Below are 16,510 nucleotides of genomic sequence, written 5' to 3' on the forward strand. Positions count from 1 at the left end.
ATGAATAAGAAAGGTATAAGCGACAAGTTTGTTGATATGCTTTCTATGCCTATTCTTTGTGTAAATATTTTCCTCAAGCATCATTTTGTTTTACATGAAAGTTATAATCAGTAAAATACATACTTTCAAGATGTACATTGAAGCTTGAGTAAAGGGAATCAAGTAGAGGAATGTTTTTACTATTTGCATCATAATTTTTTGTATCATCTTGGTAAGAAGGATGTTCCTATTGATGGTAACATGGACAAAGCCAAGAATTTCATTGAACGACTCAAAATGGTACATCAAATAGTGTAAGCTCAGCTTGAAAAGAGCAAAGGTAAGTACAAAACAAGGCACGAAAAGCATCGGGTATATCACAAGCTCCAAGTCAGTCATGAATGGATCAAGATTGGACAGATGAGGAAAATGTACCCTTACCTGCTGGACAACTGAAAGTGATCTTTTGGGGTCCAAAAGGCTTCCAGTGGGGAGGAATGATTAGGTGCTCAAAAAATAGCTCAAAATTCAAATTTGTCAAATCAGTGTGGAACCTGGATGGCCACGTATTGCTAATCATCTTGAATCCAACACAACTTGTTTTGTGCAAAACGGACACCGTATGCTCCCAGAATCATGTTATGTTCACTTTCCCAAACAAGTGATTTTTTGGGAAAAAATTGGCAGCTCAGTCAGTAGTCCATATTGCTGACGTGGTGCTGACTGGGTAGGTCTATGTGGTAGGTTAAGTGGTCAATATACTCCAGCAAATCACGTTGTCACAAGTGGCATTTTGTTATTGGGTAATTCAACATTTTTTTATTGGTTGGATTAGTGGCCAACCACGGGTTGACACGTGGCCGAGCCAAAGGCCACCACATGGCAACCTGAGGGCCACCAAAATGTTGGGTCTAAGTCTGGGCAGCAATAGCGGGGGTCGAACCCGCAACCTCACAACACAAGTCCAAAGCCTCCACCAATGTGCCGAATCAATAATTCTTAACAAGGTTAGGGCACGACCTCTATTTAATGCTTAATTGTTACACATTTGGGTAAAGGGCTAGCCCACGAGTGGGCCATCCCTTGGACACACCATTATATGTGACCACGAGCGACGGGTAGCATGAGCCCGACGGGCGGGGGCGGGTCGTTGGCCTTAGCCCTAGGCACGTGGCCCCCACGTGCCCAAATTTTTTGAGTATAAGGCATTAGAGGACATTTAAAATGTCTGACAATTTCGCCTAAAAATCAGTGAAATTGTCACCCCGTTACGGCTTTTTGAGGCAAATTTGTAGGATGTTTCCAGATTTTGGGGAATTTGCGGTGCCATTAGTAGAAGATTGGGAAGGGCCACAACTTCTTCATTTTTTGACCAAATGAGGAGTAGAAAGAGGCATTCTGGAGCCATTGAAACAATTTTCAAAGCTTTTTGAGCATTGTAAATTGATGTATTCACATTTTTTAGCATAATAGAGAGGGCCAAGCCATTGGAAGTTGGACGAAGGAGACGTAGCCTAGGAGGGGTCAACTCCTTCATCTTGTGTTGTTGTGATATTGTTTATGGTGATTTTTATTTAGGTTATATGTTTTCATTCAATCATTTGTTTATATTAATTTGCACATAAAAATTACATAAAAGCACTCAAAAACCCATGTTTAAACTTGCAAATAATTTCATAAATCCTCAAGCATATTTAATATATTCTAAAAAGGAAATTTAGCACAAAAAACACTAATTTCCCAATCATATCAGTTCCACTTCCTTAACGTGACTTAGGAGGTCAAATCATATCATAGTGGCCTCTCATCACATGTTTACCTCGATTGGCGGTTGCTTGGGTAGATGTGTGAGGAGGGTGTTACAATAGAATGATTCTAAGCTTGTGAAATATCTATACGCCCTCTACAAAAGTAGGCATTGTGTCGAGAGGTGATCTACAACCTAGTACTTGAGGGAGAAGTGGTCATGTAACATTACATTATACTTTTTGGTATGAGGGATATATGTATTTCATTAAATGAGACGAGATCTAATATCTAAAGTGTGCTAGAAATGTGTAACGTAACGTAATGTAATGTAAACCTTTTAACTTAGTGAAAATAAAATAAAAATAATCCTATAAAAGTCAAATTAGAAAGAAAAAAAAATTACCCATGGTATTCATGTGGAATATAACATATTTCAGGTGGAAATTAAACTAGCCTAGATCCATCTTAGTTTGATGTTATATTTTGATACATAATTAGCTATAGAAAACGATGGTGTTGAATCCATGTAGCCTATAAAGGTAAAAAAAAATTATTGATATGTTATTGCTCAATATTTGTCTCGATATGTTCAGGGTGAAGGAAATATTAGGAAAAATGTAATTATTATATTTTATCTAATATTTTTGTCTACCTCCATCCACTTTTTACTAGGTTATATTGGGTAAAATATAATATTATAATATTACATTTTATCTAATATTTCCCCTCATCTCGCCCTCTTCTTATTGTAATTTTTCTTTATATTTGAAGTTTGAAAGTAAACAAACTCAACTATTAAATTAGCAGAAGTGAGGGAAATATTGAGTAAAATGTAATATTTAGGCTAAGGTGTTAGGTAAAATATAATAATATTACATTTTAATTAGTATTTCCCCCCATGAGTGGCCACTTCTTATTGGGTAGGAGCAACAATAAATATTGTAATATTATATATTATCCAAGATTTCCCCTCACCCAATTCATTTTTTTATTAATAAAAATATTTATATTTGAGGTTCATAAGTAGACATAACTCCTATATAAACATTTGATCCTAGTATGGTAGAGATGTTGTAATCTTTAACATTATCACTTGGTAAAAGTAAAATAAAATAAATATAAATTAATTATATTCATAATTATAATTATAATTAAACCAACCTAGATCTATCTTAACACTAGATCTACTAAGTACCGAGAGAGATCGAATTTCTTGAGATGAAAACCTCTTTTAAAGTGAAAAGATATTTTATCCCTCTCGGCACTTGGTAGATCCAAAGGTGAGATGGATCTAGGTTGGTTGATATTGCAATCATAAAATAAACTAGTGGAAGGAGAGAGTGTAGCTTGCATATATTGTGCATAGTAACTTGCAAGTTTCTTAAGATCCCTAGGTTGAAAATTAAATGCGCGTTCTTGTAATTATCTTTTTGAAGTAATTAAGAAGGTGATTAAAATACCCACCACCCTTACTTTCCCTCATGGAACCACCTACCATCCATCTCTCCTTAAGATAAATATAAACCTTGTTGAATCTTCCCCCTACCATATACCTTTCTATGTCACAATCACCTAGGAATTCCTCCTTCTTCAGTCTTATTGTTATACTGAAGGTTTCCCAAGTGACTCTAACGTAAATGACTAGAAGACTATGCGAGGGAGAAACCGCAAGTGTCAAAAATGGAAAGTGTAAGAATTATTGTTTCCTGCCCACCTTTTTTAATAGTATTATAGAAAAAAATGTGTAATCTCTCATCCTTTTCATGATCATCGTTTCTCATTAATGGTTGAACTCAACCCATTTTAGATTGTTGAAAGATCGGGGGAGCCTCTTTTACTAAGTTTTACTTAACCAGTTTTCATAATAGAATTTTAAGCTTTAGTAAGATAAATAAGGCTCTAACTTTGGTAGACATGTAATTCTCTAATGTAATTGTGCATTGCTTGTAATATTGTGAATTACGAAATTAATGGAAAATCATGAAACTTTGTAGAAAAATATTCCTTAATATTTGTTTGTTTATGTTATGAGTACAAAAAGATCAATTCTCTTGTCATATTATGTTAATGAACCAACTCACATTATACAAACCATGTAACACACAATTAAGCCCACTAAATATTCTAAAATTTTATACTTGTGCACTATTTACAAGATATCAATTGATAGTGCATGAGCTTATAAATCGACAAGTTTATGTGTATGATATTCTAAATTGAAACTATTTTAATGAATTTATTGGTACAAGTTGATTATATTATATTTACACATCAAATCCCTTACTTTAATAATCACAAGTACCTAGAATGTTATATTCAAATATATAGGCATCATGCACAACAACCGCATGTAAGTTAATCTATTAGAAAAAGTAAAATTAAAGGTGAGGATGGTAGTATATGCTGATGCATTTATTTTTTCATTAAGGGTACTATCATTCAAGCTCATTCATGGTTCGATAAATATATCATCACCTTCTATAGGGCAGTCATTGATGGTTACAATGTAATGAATAATCTTCACTGGTATTATTTGTCCCTTCCATAAGGTAGTAGGACCTATAGTAATCAATACAATGTGTAGTATTAATCGCGACATGGGAATTAAAAATCAAACCTAAACCTTGAAGGAAAATGTTATAATATATTTCTCCTCGAGTGTATTAAATCATGGGAATGTTTTTTGGTAGTAATGAACAATTTTAAAATATTATTTGACCTCTTCCCGAGGTAGAGATGCGCAAAAATTAGGACTAAAAAGCATATTTGTGAGGAAATTGTTTTCATAATGAAGAATTGCTAGTATCCTCTAGAATTACTTGCTTAACATTAATTTTTTAGTCTAATAGAAACACTTGGTATTGACATTTCTTTGGTATTGTTAATGAGTCTTGCCAAAATTCCCTAAACCATTTGCTACAGAAAATTGCCCAATTGCTCTGCCTTCCACCTCGATGATCATTTATGCTTGCTTTATGTGCTTTCCCTTTGGTATTTAGATTTGGTTAACTTTGCTTCTGCTCCTTTCTCAAATGTTATTCTTCACTTGATGGTCAGGTTATCTATGAAATTGAGGAGATGGCAATTAAAAGAAGTGTGAGAATGAGCATCTATAAAATTGAGGAGATGGAAAGTGGAAGCATCACGAGCATGGGAATCAAAACATGCAAAACTTCTAGGAGAATCTAATATTCTAATTCCATTTAATTGTGTTGATATGCTTGGACTTGGGAAATCTTACATGGCATAAAAAAGAGAAATTCCCTTGTAGAGTCTACTAATTGGTGCTTAGTGATCTTTTAACAATGAATGATACATGTGACGTAAGGTAGAGATGATTTCATGACTATCTGTGAGTACCCATTTTTCGTGACTATTTGTTACTATTTCTTCAAACCATCATATTGAATGATCTTGGTTGGTTAATTTTTTAGGAGGAGAAAATAGGTTTTCCTAGATTAAAGCTAGAAGGGTTGGAGGCTACTTCCTAAATGGGATAGAAGTACAGATTGATAGTTGCAGAGGTAGGAATAATGTCGTATCCCTTCTGAAATTTTATGAGTAGAGAAAGTGTGTACTGCCACAACACCACTCCCTTCCACAAATACCTCAACAACTGCACAAGGCAAGGCAAGCTTATATCCCCCAACATAAGCTACAAATAAAAGAAGTTGTTATGGATCTCATCAATCTCTATTTGTTGAAAAAGTGAACATAATGACCATATGGAAACATGTCACTTTATGTTGATATTTCAATTAGAAATTTATTACTTTCTATTGTTTCTTATCTATTAATTCTATAATTTTCATTTAAAATTAAAATCTTCACTTTATGCTTTGGGATAAATACATTTGATTTCCTAACCATGGCTACCATCGCTATTTTCTATGTTGGGTGAGAGGGTAGCCATAACATTGTTGTGCATGACATGGTTTTGCCTATATTTTTCTAAATAATGTTATTATGAGTGTGATAAAATGAAAAACACTATGATATATAGATTATGCTTAATATCTTTGTTGTACAATTTCTATTTGAAGTGTAAATTATTATAAGCAATATATATAAGTGTACAAAAATCAATATTTTATTAAAATATAAAATAAACCATTTTCTAAATTTAAGAATCAAGGTTTAATATCTTTGTTGTACAATTTATATTTGAAGTGTAAATTATTATACACAATATATATAAATATACAAAATTTAATTTTTTATTAAACTATAAAATAAACCATCTTCTAAATTTAAGAATCGATAACTTCATGGTAAAAAAGTTATCGAGGAAATAAAGAAACACTTGAAAAAATCATAACTAAAGATACACCTAAGAAATTAATTCCACTTAAAGCGAAAGAAACTACATATTATTTCCACGTAAAGAAAAAAAAATCACTATTTTTTTTATGGAAATGAAAATAATGAGAATGGTATATGATAGGGGTTTCCATAAATCACATCATCAACCATTTGTGGACAAATGATAGGGATTTACAAATGATTGATGATGTGATTTACACAGAAACCTCTATCATATACTTATTATGAATCACATAAGCCTCAATTCAACAATAACAATGGTGTTGTGTGAAACTCATATACCACCCGTAATAAACGGAATGCTTCTACTCTAAGAAAGTAATAATGACAACAGAATAGCATTATTTTAAATTACATTTAAAAGCAAGCGGATAATTACCAAAGTCTGCTCTTCAATATTTTTTGGTATATATGCTAAGGGACATCACTATAAATATCAACTAAGAAAAGATTGATTTTATACAAAAAAGTGAAGCAAACAGAGTGTTTTGTTTCTGTCGATTCCGCGAGGCTACGAAAATAAAAATTCTCAGACTTTGATCTACTCGATCTCCACCAATATGGTGTTTTACGATGATAACGAGATATATGACAGCGAAAGCGATGAAAGGGAAAACGAAGGGGTTGATGAAGATGAAGAATTGAGATATGAAAGCATGGTGGAAATAGCATGCAGTCGTGATGATGACAATAAAGGACGTATGAAATATATGGTTTTAAGTCTAAACGACATTCATGAGCGTCAACACAATGCTACCAAAAGCGTTTCCATTGTGTTGGCTGTCTCTAAAGCCAAGGCAGCTCTTCTTTTACGTCACTTCGATTAGAATTCTATTAATGCCAATGATCAATGGTTTGCAGATGAGGAGAAAGTGAGGAATGGTGTGGTCCTATTGTTGCAACACGAAGACAAACATGAGACCAAAGAAGAAAAAAGGGAGGAGCTAACTACTTGTCCGATATGTTTCTATGATTTCATGATCAGAGACATGAAGGCACTCAAGTAATGCAGCCATTTATTTTGCCAAGATTGTTGGCGAACTTTTATTCACACATCAATAAATCATGATGGTGTAGGATGCCTCAACTTACGATGTCCACATCAAGGTCCATGATGTCGTCCCATTGTGAGTGAATACATGGTTTTTTCTAACGAAGATAAGAACAAATATAGAACCTATCTTGCAAGGTCATATGTTGAACAAAACAGTAGGGGTAAATGGTGTCGACTGTTAGAATTAATGGAGAATAGGCTCTTATTGTTACGTAGCTGTGATTTTCTTTTTTCTTAGTTATTCAATTCCTATTATTCATGGATATGATTTGTTGTCCCTAACAAGTTGTATCTATTTATTATTGGAGATTAATGTGAAGTTGTGTGGCGTTTTGCTTGAGGTAGCTCCTGGTGATCCACACCTGTGAGCTCCTCTTGTTTGGTTTCTCATTTCATGTCTTCCCTATGCTACTCTTGACATGGTATTAGAGCTCAGGGCTATTAATCCTGTAATCTTAGCGAAGGGCGCATCTAAAGCGGAGTTGTCTTGAGGTTTGGGTGGAAAAGTTCGACGAGTGCACCGTAACACTTTCATCATTCTCGTTTTATAAAGGCGGCACAAGCTTTGGGTGGAACGTCGCGACTCCGAGCTATATAACTATGAAGAGTTTCGCGATTTCCTAGTAGATAAAGGCGACGATCTCTTTTTTGTGGTCAACTGCGTATTTTCCCTGTATGTGTGCCGCCCAGGAGGAGTCGGTGGTGTGGTGACTGTTGGATGCCGAAGAGGTGCGGAGGCAGGTTCTCTTGCCCGAAAGCTGCGTGGTTGAGATAGCCATCAAACCACTACGTGAAATGCCAGCGGTAGTGTGGTGACTTGTGTTGCATGCCACTTGGATATGGTGTGGATTTCCATGTGAAGGCGGCTTCCTGATGTGTTGAGGTCTACGTGGAGGCTTGCATGAAAGCTAAGGAGACTAGACTAGAAGCTGTGAGGAGGAGGTCAAGGAGGTTGTTTTTTTGTTGTGCAAATCGGAGCATGTTTTTTACTTGATATGGTCGATGGTGTTGACAGTGAATAAGACATCAACCCAGTGTTTCTTTGGAGCTCTGTCATCTAAGTGGAGGAAGCTACGAAGAGGACTGCATGAGATCCGCGCAACAGAAACCGGTGAGAAATGCCACAGAGGCCACGTGGAGGAGTCGCACGCAAAGAGGAGGTCTTAATCCTGTAGGCTGTCTGGCTGAGGGAGTCGCGTGGATGACAGGATTCAAACCTACATGGGTCGGAAGAATAGAGGAGGATGGACCTGCGTCGAGGAGGAGGCCAGATTCTCTGATTTTTTGTTTACAATTCCCAGTTTGGTTCATGGCTTGGTAACACGCATAACATTTTTTTCATGTGCCATTATCTGTTAAGGTGGCCCCTTGCATAATTAAATTTTTTTAATTAAAGTTTTCTAAATCTTTAATTTAAAAAAAAAAATCTGGAGTTTCTTTAAATTGAAGAACTCTACATTATTTGGAGGAATTAATTATTTGACGTAAGGGGGCATTTTTTTGAAAAGGAAATTTGCAGTGATGAGGGCGTTTTTTTCAGATTTGAGGTTTGTTGAAATTATTGAAGTTTTTATTCATTCAAGATGAATAATAAATTCCTGAAGCTTATCTTAATGAGAGTAATAAGCTTGATGGTTCCAATTACACTAATTGGAAGTTTAAGCTCTAGACTCTGCTTGAGGGACAGAATGCCTATGGCATTGCCACCGGTGATGAGGTCAATCCGACTACTTCAACTGGTGGATTGAATATAGTGATTCAAGACTGGGAGAAAAGGGAGATGAAGGAAAAGGTTCTACTCAAGTTATCAGTCAAATATTGCATCATCCCTAAAATTTGAGAGTGCAAGACAGTGAATGACATATGGATGATTCTCAAAGAAATGTACGAGATCAAGAACACCCGTCAAACTTTGTACCTCAAGAAGAAGATTCTGTCCATCAATATGGAGGAGAATGAGTCTGTTTCTTCATTTATATCCCAGATAAAGGAGGTTAAAGATAAACTAACTAATATCGGTCATACCGTGGCAAATGATGATCTAGTGACTATTATCATGAACATCATGATGGGTTATTATCAGATGTTTATAACGAGATTGAATGCAAGAGAAAAACCTCCAGGCTTTGAAGATCTTACCAGGATTTTTCTACAAGAATAGAAAGGAGGTTGTCTCTCAAACCTCAAAATCTAGATCTTGCATTGATGACCAAGTTTAAGCCGAAGGGGAAAGCAGTGGTTGATCATAGGAAAGGTAACGTATCACGAAAAAGAACAACACAAGGTATGACCTCGCACAAACATGACTCTGCTCCTAAATGTTTTTATTGTGGTAAGATAGGCCATATTGCTAAATTTTTCCATAACAAAAATGCAGATGGGTAGAGGTACAAGCAGAGAAGACATGCAGGTCATTTGGTTGATGTAGATCAGAATTAGGATGTCAGATTATTTATGGATGAGACTACACTAGCCACTGAGGAGGATGAATCAGATATTTGGTTCTTAGATTCTATAGCCTCCTCATAGATGACAGGTAAAAAGCAATGGTTCAGAAATTTTAGAGAATCCAACACTAGAGTAAAAGTATACCTTGGAGATAATACAGAGTACGAGATCAAGGGACATGGAGATGTTCTCGTCACTCTGCCTGATGGAAAGATCAGGAATATATCTGATGTGTGGTATGTACCTGGTATTAAGAAGAACCTGATTTCTGTATTAAAAATTACAGATCAGGATCTCAAGGTAGAATTCTTTAAATCTTATTGTATTATTAAATACTTCTTGGACCAGATGAATCCTATTGCTACAAGTGTTCGTATAGGAGGAATCTACAAACTGGATGTGAAGAGTATGCCACAGCAAGCATTGATGTCATCAGATAAGTCTACTGAAAATTTCTAGCATCAATGACTTGGGCACATCAATTTCAATGACCTTCTTCTGTTGCAGAACAAAGGTATGGTAGATGGTCTTCCTGTTTTGAAAAAGTTGCATATTAATTGTGAAGCATATGCATTCGGTAAATAGCATCGAGATGAATTTCGTGCTGTTAAAGATAGGAAACAGAGGGATACACTCGAACTTGTACACATTGATTTATGTGGCCCTATGCAGACAAGATCGTTAGGTGGGGCCTACTACTTTTCAATATTTGTTGATGATTGTAAAATTTTCACATGGGTGTATTTTCTTAGACAGAAGAATCATGCCCTTGAGTATTTCAAGTAGTTCAGGAACATGATTGAAAAGCAGACAGGAAATTTCATCAGGATTCTTCGATCAAATCAAGGCGGAGAATTCAAGAAAGGGGATTTCAACAAATATTGTAAAGATAATGGGATACAGAAGTTTACAACACCTTACACTCCTCAGCATAATAGAGGAGCTGAGAGGAAAAACAGAACACTCGTGGAGTGTGCTCGCAGTATGTTGAAAGGTAAGAATATAACTAATGGTTTTTGGGCAGAAGTTGTCAATACTGCAATGTAATTGAAGAATAGGAGTCCCACTAAAAGTCTTGATTATAAAACTCCTTTTGAAGCATTGTTTGGCTTCAAGCCTGCAGTAAGTCATCTTAGATTATTTGGTTGTAAAGCTTTTGTGCATGTTCCCAAAGAAAATAGGAAGAAGTTAGATTCAAAGGCCATTAAATGCACTTTCATTGGATACTGCAATGAGTATAAGGCTTAGAAATTGTTTGATCCTTCTACTCACAAGGTGTTTGTTAGTAGAGACGTAGTATTCCATGAACAGGTTGATGATGGAAATGTTGTTCAAGATAATGAAGAATGGCATGTACCATTACTTTCAGATGAGGATGTTGAAACAGGGATCAATCAACAACAACAACAACAACATTAGCAAGATAAAGAGGAGGAAATTGAGTTCAATCCACATAGATAAGAACAAAGCAGAGTAGTTGACACCCCACCACTCAGGAGATCTAGCAGGCCGAAACAGTTACTAGCTCGATATAGGGATTGTACGCTCATGAGAGGTATGTTAAACATTGCAGAACCTTCTAATTTTAATTCAACTAGTAAGAGTTTTGAATGGAAGGAAGCAATGAAAGAGGAATGTGAATCTATTATGAAGAACAATACTTGGGATCTACTAAAGCTTCCTCATGGTAAACAACCCATAAGTTGTAGATGGTTATTTAAATTAAATTTTAAAGCAAATGGATCTATTGATAAGTATAAAGCAAGGTTGGTTGCAAATAGGTATTCCCAGAAAGAAGGTATTTATTTTGAGGAAACATTTGCCCCTGTTGCAAAATTAAATATTATTAGATTGATTATTGCTTTAGCCACTAAGCATCATTGGAAAATACATCAATTGGATGTTAAATTTTCTTTCTTAAATGGTGATTTAAAAGAAGAAGTATATTTAGTGCAGCCTTAGGGGTTTGTTAAGAAGGGAGAAGAGAATTTAGTCTATAGGTTAAAGAAAGCTTTATATGGTTTAAAACAGGCTCCTAGATCCTGGTACGACAAAATTGATTCATTTTTCCTCAGGCATGGATATAAACGGAGAAAAAATGATCCTAATTTGTATACTGTGTTTAATGATGAGGGGCAGATAGTGCTTATTTCTTTATATGTAGATGATCTAATCATGACAGGGAGTGCAAACAATCTCATTGAAGAAATCAAGCATCAGTTATCACAGAAATTTGAGATGAAGGACCTTGGAGAATTGCATTATTGTTTGGGTCTAGAAGTTTGGAGAGATTCAAGCCAAGATTTCTTGTCCCAGGGTAAGTATGCTAAGATCTTTTTGACTAAATTTAAAATGGATGAGTGCAAGGTTGCATTTGTTCCTTTACAGTACAACAACAAACTTTAGGTGAATGATGGTTCGAAATATGCAGAGGAAACATTGTACAGCAGTTGGTTGGTAGTCTTATCTATTTGACTACAACGAGACGAGATCTAGCTTATGCAGTGAGTGTTTTGAGTCAGTTCATGGCTCAACCTCATGAGAACCATTGGCTTGCAGCAAAAGGAGTACTGAGGTATCTGCAAGGAACTTCAGACTTTGGTATTTTGTATTCTGACTCATTTGATGTTAGCTTGACAAGTTATACACACTCTTATTGGGTGGGAAATTTAGATGATAGAAGATAAATTACAAGTTATGCCTTTAGCATTGGATCTGGGGTCATCTCTTGGTGCATCAAGAAGTAGTGTACTGTAGCCTTATCATCAGCAGAAGCAGAATATCAAAGCTATTTGTGCAACAGCATGTGAGGAAGTTTGGTTGCGCAGACTTCTCCAAGATGCAGCGGAAGAATAAACACAAGCTACGATTATCAATTGCAATAATCAAAGTTCCATCAAACTGGTTTACAATCCTATGTTTCATAAAAACACTAAGCACATAGACACTCAATTTCATTTTGTTAGGGAAAAGGTGCAGACGAAAGAGATTTGTGTTGATTATTGTAATTCTTGTGATAATATGGCTGATATATTTACTAAGCCTTTGGGAAGATTGAAGTTTGAATTGTTTAGGGACATATTAGGTGTGTTTAAGAACCCTTTCTCCATTAAGGGTGAGTGTTAGAATTAATGGAGAATAGGCTCTTATTGTTACATAGTTGTGATTTTCTTTTTTCTTAGTTATTCAGTTCCTATTATTCAGGGATATGATTTGTTGTCCCTGACAAATTGCATCTATTTATTATTGGAGATTAATGTGAAGTTGGGTGGCATTTTTCTTGAGGTAGCTCCTAGTGATCCGCACCTATGAGTTCCTCTTGTTTGGTTTCTCATTTAATGTCTTCCCTGCGCTACTCTTAACATACACCATCCGACTGTGTGTATTGTGTGGAGGTTGACTATGCTAATTCTAATGTAACTCATGAGGAGGTTGTTTGCAATTGTTCACATAAATTTTGTTGGAATTTCTTAGAGGAGTTTCATCATCCAATAGGCTGCTACACAACCAAAAAATGGATTCACTCAATGCGTACTGGATATTTTTTAATTCCAAGCTGTGTCCAAGGTGTAAACGACCAATAGAGAAAAATCAAGGGTGTATGCACATGACATGTAGTTCCCCGTGTGAATTTCAATTCTATTGGTTATGCCTTGGTGATTGGTATAAACATGATTTTGGTAATCGATATAGTCCTAATCAGGTTGCAACAACAACAGGAAGAATTGATGTAGGGAATCAATCCAGGAATTCGGCCTCAGTCGATTCTAGGAAAAGGACTAAAACATCTTCTTCAATTAGGTTGGTATTTTATATGGAAAAATGGAAGGCAAATGAAAAGTCAGAGGAAAATGCATTATATAATCTGCAACGTGTGCGAGAGGTAGACATTAAAATATTGAATGAGCATATACAGACGAGAATTAGTTGATTTGGTTTAATAAAGTTCAAATGTGTGGTAGATGCATGGTTGCAGATAGTAGAATGTAGGCACATGCTTAAATGGACATATCCATATTGTTATTAAAAAAAAATATTTTCAAATACTTGCAACGTGAAGATGAAAGTAGTTTAGAATGACTTCATCATTGCGCTGAACAGGAGTTGAAACACCATATAGAAAGTGCCCTTAAAGTTGATGCTGATACTGGCACTGGGAAAAAGGCGTTGCGAGATTTTGATAACCTTTGTATCTGGCTTGAAAAGCTCACAAAATCGACGAGCCACTATTTTGAAAACCTAATTCAGGCTTTTGAAAACAATCTCTCCTAAGTTAGTCGGATTAATGCATGAGAAGGGTACACATGAAGAAGCAATTATTATTAGAACCAGTTGTCACTTATTATTAAGTAGTGCAAGAGGGTCGTTGGACTCGGATGAATTTTTCTCATATTTTGTCATATCTCTATTGGTTCCAACAAAATAAGGATCTTGGACGTTTGTGGCAACCAAATCCTTTTAATTGATTATCTAGCCAATATTATTGTCTGTTATTAATATTTGATGATTATTTATTTTAGTAAAATGTGACGATTTATATTTATATTTAATGTGTGATTTTACCTAAGGTTAATCTTTGTTTTTAGTGGAACTTCATAGCTAGAAGCAAAGAGTTTAAATTGTAATTCAAGGTTCAATTTTCATGAAGTCTTACTTTTGATGTATCTATCTAACATGTGGACTTGTCTTGTCACCTGTGACTTGTATATAGATAAGTGGATTAAAGCACATCTCCATGTCTAAGTAGTCATTTTCCGTGCAAGTAACCTGGAATATTAATTTTTATTATCTCTATCATATTAGTCGTGTATATATTTGTTCGAACATAATAAGGAACTTGGTTTATGGCACCCAAATCCTTGTGATTGATTACTAGTTCAATATTATTGTATGTTTGTAATATTTATTTTAATAAAAAAGTGATGATTTATATTTATATTTTATGTGTGATTTCATTTATGGAGGTTATATTAAATGGTCTTATGACATGCATGTATAAGTTTAATAAATTACATTATATCTTTGTCAATTTAACGTTTAAAGGGGTTGGATTCTATAGTGGGAAGCAACAAGTTTTTTATAGTTAGGCAAGGTTCAATTCTGGCTTAGCTTTGATGTAGTTATTCAACATGTTTTAGCACCTAGAGAGACTAGATAAAAATTGGTTTGTAATGCTTGCATAGATAATTAGATTAAATCTCATTCTTGTGTCCTTTTAAAGCAACTCTTCCAGTGTAGAATGGCTAGTGACTTCATGTTTTGTTAATCCACTCCTTTTTTTTTCCCCGTAGAAAAAGTCGTAATTTCTATTAGTCAAAGAAATTACATAAGGTCAACCATATAATTTAATTACCTTTTTCCATGGAAATGGTATATATGGGCACCTAGAAATTTCACAAGTTCAAGCCTTCACTAGGCATATATTGGCACCTAAAGATTTTAGTGCAATTGTGTTTTTCTGAAACAACCATTGCATAATACATAGAATAGTATCATACACACCTCTACTAGAAGATAGTTGGGTTGTTTTTTCCTACTTACATCTAAGCACAAAACATCACCTGAATAAACTAAAGGAGTTTGTTTTGTATTCACAAAGTAATCGAACACTGTCAACTCCACTACTTGGGGAGGCTCATTTTCACATTTTCCTTCAACTCTAACTTTCATTGGAAAACTTCAGATGGGAAGGCCCTAAATTATCTAGCCAAAATAGAAACTAATAGCATTGATGAAAATAGCAAATATAACATGTTAATCCATAAACAATAAAAAATAGATAGAATAGAGCACAAGGAATTATACAACTATTCTTTGCAGATTTTATCACTTAAACCAGAGATTTAAAATTGCATATTTGTGTGTATTTTAAAATTGTTATTCCTTTCATATATTGTTTTTCTTGCCAGAGAATAGAATTTGACAAGGCGATAAAAATACCATATGACAATAATCTAAGATTTCACATATTTTTTGTTGCATTTACCTTAGTCCCAAAAAAAATGTAAAAATAAATAAAATTGAGGAGAAAACTCATCTCACTTGGTGCCAAGTAATCCATCTTGTAACTTGCCTTGATGAAAGTTGTGGTTAACCACCCAGAGTTCATCCCAGAACCTTAGCACTAAGCATCATTTCCAAATCAAAAGACAAACATCATCGTGGTGGACTAATACTACCTATCATACCTAAAAACAAAGGAGTTCACAACCCATATTAAGTCAAATTACCTAAAGGAAATAGAAAACCTTAGTAAGGACATTCAATTTCACATAACTTGATTCTAGTTTAAAACATACTTGATAATTTTTCATAGAATCACACACTCTAAAGCCCTCAATTACTATGGGTTGTTTCACATTGCTCGTTAAATTAAAATAGATTTCATTTTGTTTTTTTTTTTACAGGAACGGTTATGGGATTTCACTAACTGATTGGCTGAGAACCACAAATTTGGTTACGTAAGGAAAGGCAAATTTCTACATGCCTTTTTAGCAAGAGGAATATAATGCCTACTCTCATCAGGCTCTTCTTTTTACATTTAATATAGTGTACTTTTGTTGCTGATTTCCCGAGCTGAAAAATACAAACAAACTGTTGCAAAAGGATGCAATAGAACATGACTCTTTAGGGGATTGGATCCCAAAGGATTTCCTTATCTCTGAGAATAGAACCGGCAACTAAATGGATTGCCTTGTTTGCCTCGATATCTGCTTCTTTGTTATTTGTTCTCAAAACATGAAAATATTTCAGTTTCAGGGACTTTGCCATGCCTTTGATCCTTGAAATTATCCTTGCTAGCTGCAGGTCCGCTGGATTAGAGTTAGTCGCCACTGCTTGGATGATAACCTGGGAATCCCCAAAGATATTTCCCTCCTTGTAGCCCAGCTCTTTGAGGAGTTTGATTCCTTGGAAAAGGGCCATCGCTTTAGCTTGAATGCTTGAGGAATGGCCTAA

Source organism: Pinus tabuliformis, chromosome 4_2 (assembly GCF_031772625.1).
Source record: "Pinus tabuliformis cultivar Carrire ecotype Pingquan chromosome 4_2, CPIR1, whole genome shotgun sequence".
NCBI classification, from domain to species: domain Eukaryota; kingdom Viridiplantae; phylum Streptophyta; class Pinopsida; order Pinales; family Pinaceae; genus Pinus; species Pinus tabuliformis.